This window comes from Neopsephotus bourkii, unplaced genomic scaffold, assembly GCF_033783945.1.
Source record: "Neopsephotus bourkii isolate Nb327-2 ecotype Australia unplaced genomic scaffold, CSIRO-AGI_Nbou_v1 NB_1027, whole genome shotgun sequence".
NCBI lineage: Eukaryota > Metazoa > Chordata > Aves > Psittaciformes > Psittacidae > Neopsephotus > Neopsephotus bourkii.
The window spans coordinates 240,370-256,303 of NW_026901516.1; the positions used below are offsets into that span (position 1 = coordinate 240,370).

Here is a 15,934-nt window from a genome sequence, read left to right on the forward strand (position 1 = left end):
TGAATGGAGGAGAGGCTGATTAGGAAAGACTAGTCCCAAAGGGCCACTTAGGAAAGACTAGTCCCACAGGGCCACATTGTATCTCCGTAAGGAGGAGAGCACATGTTCCAAATCTCTCAATGGACCAAGTAAATGCATTAAATCTTTCTGGACATGTATGATTTCACACATTTCAGAATTTTCAAATATGAAATTTAAATAAAAAATGAATGTATCGGTGCAGCTTCCAAATTAAATCACGTGACAACCAAAGATACAGGATGTGTAGTGCTGCCAAAGCAGGGCTGAGCGTTAAGTGCTCATCATAGTGCACTTTCAAGTGTACTGCCCTTGAAACAAAAGCAGCAGTTATTTTAAGTAACCATAAGCAATACTCATGTGCAATTCAAAGGAGATTGGATATAAAGAGATAAAGATTAGAGTACAGCAATAAGGCTTTCATTACACAGTGTAATCCAGTGTGTCTGATATAACTGGATGTGACAGAAATGTAAATAGCAACAGGTTTGGAAGTACCAAGATGAGTTACCAAGATGAAGTCTAGCATGCTTTCAAAAATAACTTTAAATAATTCCAAATTGTTTGAATGAATGTTTTTCAAAAAAGAACCCTCCACATACTTGCTAAAAGTATAATATGCATAAGTAATTAGCCATGTTACACAAGATCAAACAGAAATGCTATTTGAGAAAGAATGGAATATTTAACCTTGCAAATAGATGTGAGAACTAAACACAACCCCCCCAGCCACTTGGAGAACGCAGAAGCATTTTAAGGCAAAAGGGGACATTTGTGACAAAAACATTTTGAAGTTTAACATAAAGCTTTGGAACAGGAAACAACAGGTCCATCACACAGTGACTGAGCACTCCCATTTCCTTACTGTACTACTATACTCCTGTGTAATTAGCATTACATCCAAGGAAGGTGTTTCACTTTTTAAAAATCAGTTATTTTATTAATAGCTTCACTTGAAGAAATTAACAAAACAAAAAAATCCCCACTTATTTAACTAACAATTAGAATATTCAGATTCAAAAGAAGTACCTAAGCTTTGCTAAACTCCCTATTCTTAAAAATATTGATGCAAGTGCTTAAAAGTAAGCATGTTACTGATAATAATTAATTCAAAGAAAAAATGCCTTTTGTAATATGATTACACAGTACAATGAGCAATGGGAACTTGGCACATGAATTTTAGGAGATGCTGCTATAAGATACTGCTTCCCACACTTTTAAAGAGAAAATGGGTAGGATGAGACCTTGACTACCATACTTATTTCTCAAAGTAAAGGCATGAATTTAGGTCCAGCAAAAAGTTTTTTCCTCTTAAAAGAAAAACGTTTGCAGGAGACCATGAAGTAGCACAATATTTTTCTGTTTATTCCGATTTATTGTAAAACAATCCCACTGTTTTCAAGAATGTCTCAACGTTTCCAAGTTCCTAAAAAGTAACCTTTGCTAAGTACTGTTAAAGCTCTTCAGGAAATCAATCTGCTCATCTCCTTCAAAATCTCCGGATATAAGTCCTGTATTCCCTGACCACAAATCACTGAACCCCCACCTATGCCTGAAATATCTTACTCTGCCTTCCTCCACCGCTGTTCCTTCTTTCTTTCCGTTCTCACACCTGTATTCCTCCTTATAACGCTAAAAAATATTTCATTTGGCGTAATATGCACTTTATCCTACCAACTGAGTAATTTGAGGAAAAAAAAGAAACATTAAGGATTTTAAAAATGACCACCTTTTGTAGGAATTAATTCAAATACATCAGGAAAAAAAAGGTATGTTTTCAAAGACAGTCTACACTTACAAAGGCATTGTCCACGTATTTGCACAAATCTTTAAGATTATGTTAATGCCATCTAAAAATACAGCACAGTTGCAGAGTTACTGAATGCTGACCCTATCTGAAGGGCTATTTGTTAACTGTATCCAACAAATGCAAAGATGAAGCTTATGAGGGCAGCTCCTCCCTTCCCTTCCCCATTTGAGAAAGTCAAAAATATTAATTTAAACCAAAAACGGATGGGAAATTCCTAAAATCAGGCACTGGCCTCGGCTGACCTGCAGCTGAGACTCGTGCCAGTTTCAGATGCCTCCTGAACAAGTACCGAGCAGCGCCACAACTTGCAAAGCGCATAGCACAGCACTGCCACAGATTTGAGACCTCATTCTGTAACAGCAGTGCAGCAGCATGAGGGAACTTTACCTAGATAAAATGTGGTGACAGGCTGCCGGCTCACAAGCCAAAAGTGGCAATGAGACCCCGAGTCCCCTCCAGCACACGAACACATATTGAACCACCAGCAGTTTGATGATTTTAAGTCACCTGTTCAACATTTCCTTATAAACATGAGGAACACTCAGACTACCAGTGACAAGTGCAAGACAATTTAAGCAGCAGCCAATTTTTCCACTGCAGTGAAAGCATGTCTAGCCTCCAAGACTCCTGACTCAAACTCCCATCTATTCTTTTACACCCATATGGTATGGGTCTGAGCTTGCTGTCAGTTATGGAACTGGTCATCTCATCTTCTCCCCAACTGCTCTGCTATTTTAATCACACTGTGCTTGAAACTAAGCATGCCAGTCTCTCCATTATTGACCAAAGTCAATCACTGGTGTGGCCCCAGTACTATCTGTGGCAGCTGGCAGCACATGTACATGTAAAACAGCAAGTGAGGGCCATGGTTAATGGCTCAGTCTTTCAGAAACCCGCCAAATCATTCCTTAGAGCAGTACTAAGGAGTGAAAGCAATGGGAGAGGTGTAATGGACTGAGAATCCCAGCAATATTTAGTGCCACACAGGCATAGCCAGGTGCTGGGAGAAAGGATAGCTATGTAACCCTACCCACTGACTCCAGGCCTGAAGCCTGGAAGCCAAATTACAGGGACAGCTGGCAACAGCCAATTTGCCTCAACTACGAAGCTGTAACCCAATGCTGAAAATTTTCTTAAGAAAAATTAGTAACTTTGAAGCATAATGAAGATGATGACAGAGCCCATTCTGCTTTTCAGGTATGTACATGTTGCACTGTAAAATTAAGCACGCAGCAATGTCTGCATGCATGTAACATCACCATCAACAGTGGAGGTCAAACCTTGCTCTCACTCATGATTACTATTAAGCCCAGCCAGTGCTGTGAAGTTGTGGCAGACCCAGAGCTCCAACCAGACTGCAAACACTCCTCAGTTAAATAATTCATTGCCCAGGACAATCTGCAAAACTCACTTTTGATTTCTAAATTAAAAATCAATTCTGTATAATGTGATTTAGGCTCCTGACATAACAGGAATATGATAAACTCCACCACTCAAACAAGATTACATGAGTGCAATTTATGGTAAGGAGCCTCTATATCTAAAACAGTTTTGCTTTTTTGTATTTTGTTGAGTGCTTCTATATTTATGGTCCCATAAAGGCAAATGTGTGTTTTTGCTTTATCTTAAATCAAAAAACACAAAATGGCTTTACTCTACACCACTGCCTGAAGGATAAACTGGACATCCTGTTTCAATGTTTTTAAGAATAAAATATATTACATTCTCATTAGTGAGCAATACAATTACTGGTTTATATTCAGTCTTTGAATGAAATAAAGAGGCAAGAGACAAACGCTACTCCAGTACCAAATTTGACTATTAGAGCACTGGAACAGTAAACTATAATGACGAATAAGAACTGCTTTTGCCCATGTAAACTTCAGTCTTTGGTTCTTTAGGGTTTCTTCCTTCCGCTTCTAGCAGTCCGCAGTTGTGAAAGCTAGACTGCATTTGAACGACCTTTCTCCGTGAAGCCCACCTTGACATAAATCCCGTTTTTTATTTCTTAAACCGCTAAACGCAGACTTCTGGAATGACGACGAGTGGGAAATCCGTAACACAAAATACCACGGAATTACTGGGGCGTTACTCGTAGCTTTGTCTATGCTCTATGTCACGACCACAGGTTTGTCCCGCGGGACAGCACCGGGCTCCCCGGCGCCGCTCCCGCCCCTCGGTCCCTGCGGCCCCCACGCCTCGGGAGGATCCTTATGCATGTTTGACCCGGAGAAATGAAATTCACCAAGCCTAAGCCGTAGCCCACCTGATTATTTTTCATTGCCTTTCCCATACCATACCACGCCACGCCGAAGGGCTCTGCTGCTGTGATCCTTCAGGTGCAGCTTCTCTGTCGAGAGGCTCACCGAGCCCCCCGTATTTAACCCGACAAGAGTCTCACGACCTAGCCCCGGCTCCCCGCTACCCGCACAGTGCGACTCCACCATGTTGGCTCCGTGCGCCGCGGCGCGGAGGAGGAGAAGGAGCAAGATGAGGAGGAGGAGGAGGGAGTCACCGCCAGCCCGACTCCGCGGGGGCAGCCCGGCTCCTCCCCGCGGCCTCCGGATCGGGCGTGGAGCTGCTGCCCCGGCCGGGAGGCGCGGCAAGCCTGCCCCGGGGCGCATGGGGCGGCTGCGAGGGGAAGCACGCCACAGAGGAGGAGCTGTGGTGCCCGCCGGAGAGCCCGACCGTAGGGGCGGGGAAGTCTCCTCCTCCTCCCGCAGCGAGGCTCTGGCTTCCCGCACGCACCGGAGCAACCGGCTCCCTCCTCCTGCTCCTTGTCCCTCCTCCCTTCCCCTCCTCCCCCCTTCCCTCCCCGGGTCGCCGCGGCTCCGGGAGGAGCGGGGGGGCCCCGCTTCCTTCCCTCCCCCCCTCCTTCTCCCACCCGCCACGCCGAGGAGAGGCAGGTGAGGACCCGGCCGCGTCCCCGCTTCCCCGCCCCGCGGGAGAGGCGGCCGCGATGGCGGCGGCAGCGGCGCCCGCCAAGGCGCTAGGCCCCGGCCGCCTGGCCCCGGCCTCTCCCCGTTGGGCGGCCCCGCGGGAGGGGGTGGTGGTGTGGGGGGGAGCGTCCCGCATCCCCGGCCCCTTCCTCCGCAGAAAGTTTCTCCGCAACTTTCTTCCGGGCCCGAACCCCCGCCCGCGGGGCTGAGGGGTCGGGCGGGAGCCGCGGCGTTCCGCGCCGCCCGGAGCTGCGCTGGGTTGGCCGCGGGGGGCGGGCGGAGTGGAAGTAAGTTTGTGAGGGGAGGCTGCCGCTGCCGGGCTCCCTCCGCGGCCCCTTTCCCTCTGGCTGCCGCGATCGCGGGGCGGCTGCTCGTTCCCCGGTGCTGGCGTTCACCGCCCGCGCTGGTGCTCCTGTCCTGGCTCGCGGCCGGGGGCAGCGGGGCGTAAAGGGGCAAAATTCGGGAAATAGATTTTCGAGTCGCTGTAGCTTGGCCTGCGCGGAATTATTTCATATTCTTTTACTACTGCTTTTTTTCTATTTATTTATTTTTTTACTCCCTTACTGTGCTGATTTGTGTCCCGGCGTCGTGCAGGAACACGACTGCTTTAAATTTCTGAGTCATTAATTTAAATGTTCAATCATCACAGTTCATCATGCCTCCTCGTCTTAATACGGCTAAACCAAAATGCATTGGACATGCACAGAGGCTCCTGTTCCTGTGGGGGCTGCGCCTAACTTTCTGCGCTGTGTGGACCTGCAGGCTTGCTGTGCATCCCACAGGCCAAGGGTTAGAGTGTCTTCCCCTCTTATACAGTATTATAAATATACAGGTTTATTGACTTAATTTCAGAATGGGACATACCAGACAAATATCTCCTATGTACGTGGGTAAAGTCCGCTTCACACTGGGAAAACTGGGGTAGAAGTATTTCGAACTGCCTGTGATTAAGGAGGCTTATTCAGATGTACCTGCTGAATTAAACCCTGAGCAGAGGCTAGTCATTAATTTAAAAGTAAATGTTTGGACTTAATTGAACTGGCAAAATGTTCCAAAACCAGAGTAAAACTTGGAGTATGTTGCCAAGGAAAGTGTATTGTCTTTAAGCTGATAATTCATAGCTGAATGAAATTTCAGGCAAAATTGACCTTTACTCAGGGAAGCAAGATACGAAAGCTTACCTCTGAGTCTTTTTCTTTCATTTTTGGACAGTAAGCCTTTGAGGAGGGATTTATAATTAAAATGGCCCTGTCAGTTGCACCTGCAGTTTCTCTGTCAGTGGGAAGAACAGTTTTGCTATAACTTGTATGTTTCTGCAGGCTTCATAGCTGTAAGATCTGTTCCTTTCCAAACAACAAAACCTTGTACTTCCACTCGAGTTTTGCATGCCTGTTTGCAAATTCAGCTCTAGGAGGTTGTTGCTGAACATGGGCATGGAGCAGGGATTATGGGGGTGTTTTGCACAGCCAGGGTGTTGGGCTTGATTTCGGGACAAGGTAGCGTTTGTGATGGCAGCAGGAGAGCAGTGTTGGTGCTCTGTTAAATTTCAAGCAAAAAGATCCAGCGACAGCAGGCATGTGAAAGGGTGACAATAGTTAGCAGGGATCACCAGTGATTATTCCACAAGTTTTGTTACTTCCTCAGGAGGTGCTGCAGCTTTATTTCCTCAAGAGGGTCAGCTCAGCAGCAGTGTCTCTGTGCCCTCAGCCCCTCTAGTAACTCTTCTGGCTGTTAGCCCATTTCAGACAAATTTGGCAGCAGTGGTCTCCCAGGTGAGCAGTTTTTACAAAATTCGTGGAAGTAAGGAAGCCAGGTAGGAGAGAACTCGTAACCGGCACGCTGGAGAGTTCATGCCATCACTTATCTTGAGCTGGAAATTGATGCAGGAAACGGGGCCTCCCTGGTCTTGCTGCTCAGAGAGCTACTGGTCCAGTTTTTAATAAGTGGACACCAGTACTGCTCTTTGAAATCTGAAAAGCTTAATTTGGAACGTGAGTAGTAAACATAAAGTAGCTTGAATCTGTATTTTGTATTATAAAGAGAGATTTTCAGGGGAATATTAATTGCCTGACAACAGGTTTTTTGGCTGTGAAATGAACAAAATTGAAAGAAAATTTAAGTTATTTGAAATGGCTAGAAGAATACTTCATAAATATTTGGTGTGCTGTGTGCTGTGTAACAGATTTATTGAAAGCCTGCAATTCAAAATTTAGGGGTTTTATCAATATGCATGTAACAGAGCAGAGACCTGCACTTCTGAACCAGAGGAATAGTCTTTATTTTGAGCTTTGCATACTTTTGCTGCTCCTGAAGAATGAAATCAGCACTCAGTTTGCTCCAATAAATTATGTCTGTCATGTGACAGTGATATGAAAGTCTGTGGTGTGGCAGATGTTAGTTTATGTGGTCAAAGTTTATGTTATGAATGAACTAGCTGCATGGTTTTACTTTTCTATCTGGCTGTCTGGGGGGCAAAAGCTGTGTATTTTCAATAGATAATTCCTTAGTGTGATCTGTTAGTTAAAAGAAGTACATTCTTTTATCTGTATTCCCTACTTGGATCCAACTATTTTGCCTCATGCTTTGATCACAGTTTGAGTAAGCTACGTTGATGTTAATTTAAAAATTGGTGTCAGTATTAGCACAAAGACAGCTTTAGGAGCATGTCCTTATTGTGCTGCATCACATCAAGCAGCCCTTTTCAGACAAGACACCTTCCGTGAATCTGTGGTTTGTGAAGCCTTCATGAAAGGTTTTGAGCTTGTAGTACTAGATGTCCTCTGCTAGTTGATGGAACAGATTGATTAGTGATGAATGTAGTTTCTCAAACTTCTGTAACAGAACGGTTTAGTTGTTGTCTTGGAGGAACCACCTCCAAGTAGATAGCACATTCTCAGAATTTATTTCATTTTTATTCTCCTTGAGAATGGCAGTAGGATGCTGATTTTATGATGTGGTAGCCACTATTATTTATTTACTTTTTTAATCCAAACTGCTTTGTGGTTGCAATATGATAACTTTTTTCAATCACTACAATCCCCAGCTGTGTTCAAACCAATGACTTAGGGCCTTAGGGTTCAGGATTGTGGTATCAATTGCCAGGTTTTGAAGGCAAACCTCAATAGATTCCCATGTGTATGCTGGATTTACTAGGGAAAAAGTCATATTGCAAAGATGCTGTCAACTAACTGTAGGGCAAGTTTAATTTTTGGTTTTAAGAGGTCATTCTCACTGCCTTACCCACCTGTAAGGTTTATCCATACAGATGCCCATGCATCAAAGCAGAAGCTGTCACAAAAGCAAGTTACTGAAATAACCGGGACTGCACCCTCAGGTAAAGTGAACAAGCATGGCTGATTGCAGGACCAGAGGTCACAATGACAGTAACATTAATGCCAGAAATTTAGTAAGTAAATGCTATTATGTGTGATTTTTGTTCCATTTAGATTTAAACACATATTCTTTAAAAATGTAAAGAATAACTGAAAATAGGATGGGAGATGCTTTTTCTGTTGTCACATTGGGTAGGCACCTGCATAGAGCACCTGGCTTCACGCTGTGTCTCAAAAGTCAGTGGGTCAAAGTTGTGCTCTGCTGAAAGGAGGCCTCGAGCTGAAGAGTCTCCTGCAAGGACTGTTAGCTCTGGCTTATCCAGGCTCCATAGCCCAGCAGGATACTGCCATAGGGATCAACATTAAGTGGATCCAGGGCCGTGTTGACTGTTACGGCTGAGACTGTAGTTTTGTTTCAGTTTTTCTTGACTGTAGTGTTAGGTAATGTTACAGGAGAGTGCCCAGGAAGTAATGGCCACTAGAACCTCAGACTGGCATCATCTGTATTTCAGCTACTTGGGTGTTTTAAGATGTTACACAGTACATTAGACAACTTTTTTTGTTAACCTGGCTGTATTTTATCTTTGTACTTTTGGAAGGCAAATGCTATTATAATAGTGTTACATGAAACTCTAGTAAGTATCTATGTTGACTACATCTGTATTTTAAATATTTATGTAAATTTTGAATTCTGATGGTGCTACTGAACTTAAACTCCATTTGTCTTTCAAATTGGTACTTCAGGGGGATGAACAACTGTGGCTTAAGATACATGTTTCTGTGGCTTTCTTCACACCAGAAGTCTAAAGAAGTCTGGGGAAAAGAAATGATTCTTCAGAAATGTTGAACCGTCCCTTCAGTTCAGACATTAGGATCAACTAGATAAGGCTTACAAAAGCAAATAACTTCATTTACTTCCATTGACAGTGGAGTTGAGTAAACACACTCGTATAAGTAAATCTTTGTAGATCAGGGTCTTTTAACTTAGTTTTGGGGAAACTTTCAGGAGCATTTTGTGGCATTAATCAGACATGGAAAGTCAGTCTTCATATTGGAAGACTTTGGTTCAGTGGGGTGAATTTCCTTTGTTTGCACATGCCCAAAGTACCTTTCAATCTTGCAAAACTGAGACAGTAATAATGCTTTATTCATGATGTGAATGACGGAGCATAAATGCAGGCAGGTCTTGGGTATGCTTACCAGGACTGAAGGCCCTGTAGCAAAAGAAGGGTCAGAGTGGAAGGTGGTGTTCATGTTCAGTCCCGTTCCAAATGTTTGCCCATGATTCAGTCAAACCCTCTGATGGCAGGCATAAAGTTCAGCTTCAGGAAGAAAACCACAGTATCTGGACTAAAGGTTTTGAAATTTTCAACCTTACTTAATGCCTTCGTGATTGTAAGAAATGGCAGTACTTATGCGAGGTATTTAAAGAGTAATTAGGGGTACTGTGATTCTCTTGGGCCTTCCAGTTGTATATGGTTATAGCTGCTTTGGCAGTCAGCCAGGAAAAGAAGACTTAAAACAAATTAATAGTGAACAATCCGGTTTTAATAAGCTATTTTAAGTATGGTTAGATAACAAAATTAATATTTATGCTTAAAGTGTGATAAAAGAAAAACAGGTCTGAGTTGTTACTTGTATCTTCTTGCTTTTCAAGAATGTTTTACTGGAAACTAAAATCATGACCAACACTTGTAAGCACAGAAGAATAAAAAAAAAAAACCAAAAAAAACCTCTAAAGTCCTTCTGTATACTGTGTTCTTCTTTTCCACACTCCTCCTGTTTCTACTTGGTTTTTGCCAGCTTGGTTTGTTCAACATAAATACTCTATTTTGCCAGCAACAGTACCCCAAAGTCCAGAAGACTGTGCCAAGGACTGTGGCCACAGGCTTTCCTAATTATTAGGCTCCCTTCCTGAGGATCGAGTATTGCCCAGCATCTTGGATGGCGGGGATCAGTGGTGAACCTCTGGTCTGACTCAGAGGTATTTGGGTTAGATGGGCTTCTACTCCAGTTCATAACAACTGGCCTTCCAGTAGGCTTAACTTACTGAACATGTACCTTAGAGATGCGCAACACTATTAAGGCTTTGGTCAAAGTATGATTCACTGAAAAATTAATGTAGAATTAATGTCTAAAAATTATTATTGTTTTCAAAATTACATTTATCGGAATCTGGCATTCATTTGCCAAACTGTGGGAAGGAAAATGTTATACAAAGAGCTGGTTGAGGAAGGAAATTTAAACATAAATACAAAGATCTGTATTTCATTGTAAAGTGTGTAACATAAACCAGTAAGTTTAGTAGTACATCTTCCAAGTTATTTTTTCAGTTCTCTTGTGTCTCCTTTCTTTGTCTTGATTCTGATTCTGGTTTTCTGCATGAGTGCAGTTTGAGATTAAAACCTTACCTTACTGATTTCCAAACCAAGATCTTCAGAAGCATGTTAACAGCCAAAATTTGTAGTGTTTCAGGTATAAAAAATTAAAAACATCTTAAAAATTAAAAATCTGCCCAAACCTAATAGCAAGCTTCACATTCTGTAAATCTGTAAAGACGTGACATTTATATTTATGTGAGGACTAAGCAAGGGGGCGATGAAATGGGAGGAAAGCTTACAGTGATAAAATGAGTGTTTTATGTCCCCTTTCCCATAAGTTCTCTCACTGAAAATACGATGTACCAGCAGAACTTACTACTGCTGCTGGTATTTTTGTTGGTACATAGTGTTTATTTGGTATTTGTGATTAACCCTGATTTCAGTAGTTCAACTGAAGCATTCCACATATCCTTAGAGATATGAACTTACATTGGCGCTCTGATGAAGCTGAAAACATGTAATAGTGCAGTTTATGCACTTGTAGCTAATTTCTGTTAATAGAAAATCTTGCAATATTTCAGTGACAAGTGAACCTGGAAAAAAAATTACTCATTTTTTTTTCCTTTTCCTAATGCAAATTTGTGCAATGCTTGGGTAAGATCCGTAGGGCAAAGGCCATTCTCTGCTTTTCGTGATAACTAACCCAGGTGAGCTGTGTATCATTCTTGTGAGAACGCTGTCCCATACTGCATGGAGATGGAAGGCTTGTGGGTTTCTTGTTTGTTTGGGGTTTTTCATCATAAATGTTAACAGTGCTTCTCCTGTTCGATGCACATGTTCATTAAATAAAGCCTACTAAAAGAACGACTGTGGTAAATCAGACCAAAAGTCCATCTAAGACTTTTTTTTTCCCCCTCCATCCAGGAGAAATTTTTAATGTCTGAAGTAAAAGGTTTTGGAAGTCTAGTGAAAGGGAAAGGCTCAGAATGGGTTCTTTCAGCAACAGATGGCAGTTCTCATTCTGCTTGTTTTAAATAAAAAGTGTTCAGGTTTTCTTCCAGCAGTAGTACCTGGAAATGTAAGTGTGCTCTCTGGTTCCTGAGGCGTGTGATATTTGGGATTTTTTGCCAATGTATGTTCTTTAATTTGGCTTTTCTGGGCTCATCCCCCCAAGCCTCCCCCTCCCATAAGTTCTAGGTAGAAGATGCATTAATAGAATGACAAAGTCCTGAAAGCAAAGAGAGGGAGGTGTTTAACTGATACCAATGATAAGTATTAAAAATTATTAAATATTATTAAAGGTTCTAATAGTATTGGCCAGATCAGCTCCTCTGTAGCTAACTGAAAAACATGCATTGGAGAGAGAAAAAGTGTATACTAGTCTCACTGTGGACACCCATGTTTAATTCTGTTTTCATAGTAAAGTTAAACACTGTTAAGAAACACAGCATGGAGTGATATACTGTTCATTTTGAATACAATTACTCATGAAGGAAAGAGAAGGGATAACCAGGATAATTCCTGAGCTGTTACTACTAACCAGTTGGGGAAATTTTCCTGAGTAAATTCCTTTTCTCAGCAGCCACACTTTTTAAAGCCTGAAAAGTCAGAATCATGATAATATTCTGTAGGAGTTGAAAAAAGGATTATGTGTTTGGGGTGTTTTCAGGTTTTGTTTGGTTTTGTTTTATGGGGATTTTTATTTTTTTAGTTCCTGCATTTTCACATGAATGAGCAAAATGCAAGTACAAAATTCTCAACTTCAGAAGACATAATAAATGCTGATTTGTATATGGCTTTAGAAACAAAGGTGCAATAGTAATATTTTTTTTTTTTACTCTCAGGTACAGTTTTGTACTGTATTTTAAGTACAGTTATACACTTAAAACACAGTTTATGAATCGTAGTGGTTGAGGCTATTTAAAGTGATAAGCTTTCAAAATAGCTTACTGGATAATTATATATATTATGTAATTTGCTAAAGATATTGATCCTTTCATTTTAGGAAGTATTTCTTAGCTTGTGTGCTGTATAAACCTGTAGAATAAATTGATTCAGGCTATCATGATGTACGTAAAATGAGACAAGTAGTTTATAGATGAGAAGTTATTTCCCTGGAAACGTTTGACTTGTTCATACTAAGTAGGTGTATTTAAATATTCTGGAATTAATTTGCATTGCCTATTGAATCTAGGGCTCCTTCCTCCCCCCTTTAGCTTAGGTCTGACATACCGTCAGAATACTATTGCAATTTGGTGCATACATTGTGAAACCATAGCCAAGTTAATACAAAGTGAGTTACGTTAACAAGCACGACACTCTGTGTATCCTCTGTGTTTTAGTCTTTTAGTCTCCAAATGTTTCTCACATTCTAGTGAACAGACAAATAATATTAAGTGGGGGATAAGACAGTCCTTTACGCTTGTAACAGCTTATATTTCTTTAGGTATTCTGGTGTTCAAATTCTTATTCCTGGTGGTTATGAATGAGCTCTCCTTGTTTGGCGATTTCAATTTGTTTCAAATTTTCATAGCTAACAATGTAGTTTGAATAGGTTTTTATCTTAGTATAGGTCATACAAAGAGTAAATATGGATATTAATAAAAAAATTGATGTAACAATATGTAATTTTTTTTTTTCTGCTTTAAATATTAAAAAATGCTATCAGAAGGGTGACTTTCAATTCTAACATGCACGTGGTCAGTCAGCATATGATTTGTGCAGGTCTGTATTTTATTTTTGCTGTTAGATGCTTAGAAGTAAATGTTGTTTACTGCGCTATAGCTAGTATATTATAGTCAGGTAACCAGTTAATTTAAGTTACAGAATCAAATTCTATTTAGGCATAGTAACCTGCCAAAACATTTGAGGCAGTGGAGTGATCATAGCATAAGAAATTCTTCAGGAAACCCTAACAGCACTGATGGAGAGTTGAAAAAGTTTATGTTACTGCTGCATGATTCCTACAGCTTGGAAACCATGCAATTAAACTTGCTTCTCTTAAAAGTATTTCCTAGACCTGAGCGGTTGTTACTTTTCCCCCTCAGTTCCTCTGAAACTGAAAAGATGAGGCAGATGCAACAGATAGTGTAGTTTTACAGTCACAGTATTTGAATAGAACTGTATTATCATTTTTTAAAAATTGCCACATAAACCAGTTTTCACATGCTTTATCCTGAAATGGAAATTAGACTTCCATTTTAAAAAAAATGTTTGTTTCATCAAATCGGTTGGGGGGGTTTATGTGGTTGTTGGGGTTTTTTTTTGTTTTTGTTTGTTTGTTTGTTTGTTTGTTTAGCTAACTAGGATGTGGAAAATCAACCTATTCTTATTCACAGAAATTGTAGCATTTCTGTTCTAGGACCTGATCCTTTTTCACACTAAAGTCAAGTGCAAAATTCCCCTTGACTTCAGGGAGAGCTGGATTAGCTTTACACAAAAGGACCAAATTGTCCTCTGGGATAAGGGGAGGCAACTCTATTGAAATAGACTTCATTAGAGTATAAAATGAAGACAAAGAACTGTTGCTTGCCTTTACAGGCGATGAAATTGGATCTGTTAGCTCAAACAGCTAGGGTAGTTTAGTTGAATCAAAGACCTTTCCCTTCTTCGAACTCAGTAGTATGGTTATACTAATTCACTGCATTGAACAGTGAGTGAGATCTTGATTATTTTTTACTACAGATATTTTACAGAACCTCGAATCTGTTTATGAACTCTCTTGTCTACGTGGCATAAGAATTAGAAAACTCAAACACCTTATACACTGTTAGAAATGTTAAAGCAGTTTATCCTTAAGTAGCTGAAGGGGATCCACAAACAGTTTAAATTTTACTAGGCTTTGTATGATAAATTGCATGGGGCTTGGTGGTCTTTGTATTTTCAGCATCAGGCTGGCATCCTGAGTGGCTTTCTGTAGCCTTGCTGAGGTGGAAGAGGGCAATTCATTTACACCAAAAGTTGGACTGGATTTTATCCCGTGTGTTTGCTCCTGGTGTCTGGAGTAATCCCAGTGATCTCCACAGTAGACAGTAGTGCCTTTGGCATCTTTTTTTTTAAGCTCTACACAGTGATATTGTGTACACAAATGATGATAAAATAGTATTTGAAAAATGAACTCAAATACAGTGATTACTTATGTAATGCTCTGCTATATTTCTTGTAAAACCTATCGTTTGTCACTCTTGCATATCAAGTGTTTCTTTCAGTGCTCCTGATATGTGTTGGAATCATGAATTAATTCAAGACTGTGATTATTTTGACCTAAGCACTGTATGGCTTTCTTGTACTTTCTCTTTGAACTCTCACAAAGGGAGGGGGGCTGGAACATTGTAATCTCCTTAGAATGATTTGAGAATGAGTCCTTAAATGCTGCTCCACATTTCTTTATTAACATTTCACATGTGAAATAATATCCTCTCCCTGGGAAGAATGCAGATCCACAGAGCTCCTAGCTGTTTAGCATACATAGCTCTGCAAAAACCCCCTCCACAAATAACTGCTACTGCAGTATTTAGCTGGTGTTGGCGGGTTAAGTACTAAACTGAAATTCTCCAAAACACTTGAGGTGCTAAATCTACAAAACAAGACGCAAGAACTTTTTAAGATTAGTCATAGTTAGGAAGCTTACTGAACCACCAGCATCTTCCTGGAAACATCCTGTACTTTTGTCATCTTCAGCTAGCTTCGTCTATTCATGGTCTTAACTGCCTTTTGGTTTTTAGAAAGTCTTGCTGCAACTTCTTTGTGACTAAGGCACATTGTCAATCAGTCCCGTCCTCTCCATGCCAGCCAACTGTCCCCTTAATGCAGCAATTCACTTGGATGAATAGTGCTCATACTTTAAGGAGACAATTGCCTACCAGAGAGAGTGCCAAGTTGATTTAACTTTGCACAAGTGTGAAAGAGTTTTTAAACGGATGCTGTCGACTAACATTGGCCCAGGGCTTCAGCTGCCTGGAAATTGTTATAATCTTATTGGGAGTATGTCCAAATTTGTTTAAAGTATTTTAGTCAATCACTTGGCTGCAGAGAGCATTAGTGTCCAAGAAACTGTTGTCAGATGATTGTCCTTGGTCTGTTGGAACTATAGCGGACGTGTCCTGGCCAAATGCACAAAACTGCTTTTAAAATGGACTCTTTTTTGGCAGTACATGACTAAATTGGTGAAAGAATATGGGATTCTTGTTGTAATGTGCTTTTCTAGTTCAGTTTAATGCTAGTGTGTGTTTGAAGCACTTAGATGTATAAAACAGTGTAAAACCACAACTGTAACCTGCCATTACTGTAAGACTTACAGAGCTGAGCAACCATTTAGCCAAACTAGCTACTGGATTGCCTACTACCTGGGAGTGTTTAGAACCAGACAGAATTCAGGTAAACTGTATCACTTCTTTGCTAGCCAAAATTTTTTTGATGCATTTCTTCTAGTTTTAATGGAGATTGAAAGGATCCCTGCCTTCTAGGTACACGATTGCTTGAATGCAGAGGGTTTGGTGCTGTATATTCTTTATT

The 15,934-nt window shown here is 41.0% G+C and overlaps 1 protein-coding gene across 1 annotated transcript in view; it reads left to right on the plus strand.

Annotated features, from left to right (window-relative positions):
- Positions 1-4,582: 4,582 nt before the first annotated feature.
- YES1 (YES proto-oncogene 1, Src family tyrosine kinase) overlaps positions 4,583-15,934 on the plus strand; it is a 49,239-nt gene continuing 37,887 nt past the window's right edge. The window contains exon 1 of the mRNA XM_061360464.1: positions 4,583-4,734. The gene's annotated coding sequence lies outside the window, so the exon portion shown is untranslated. The remainder of the gene's footprint in view (positions 4,735-15,934) is intronic.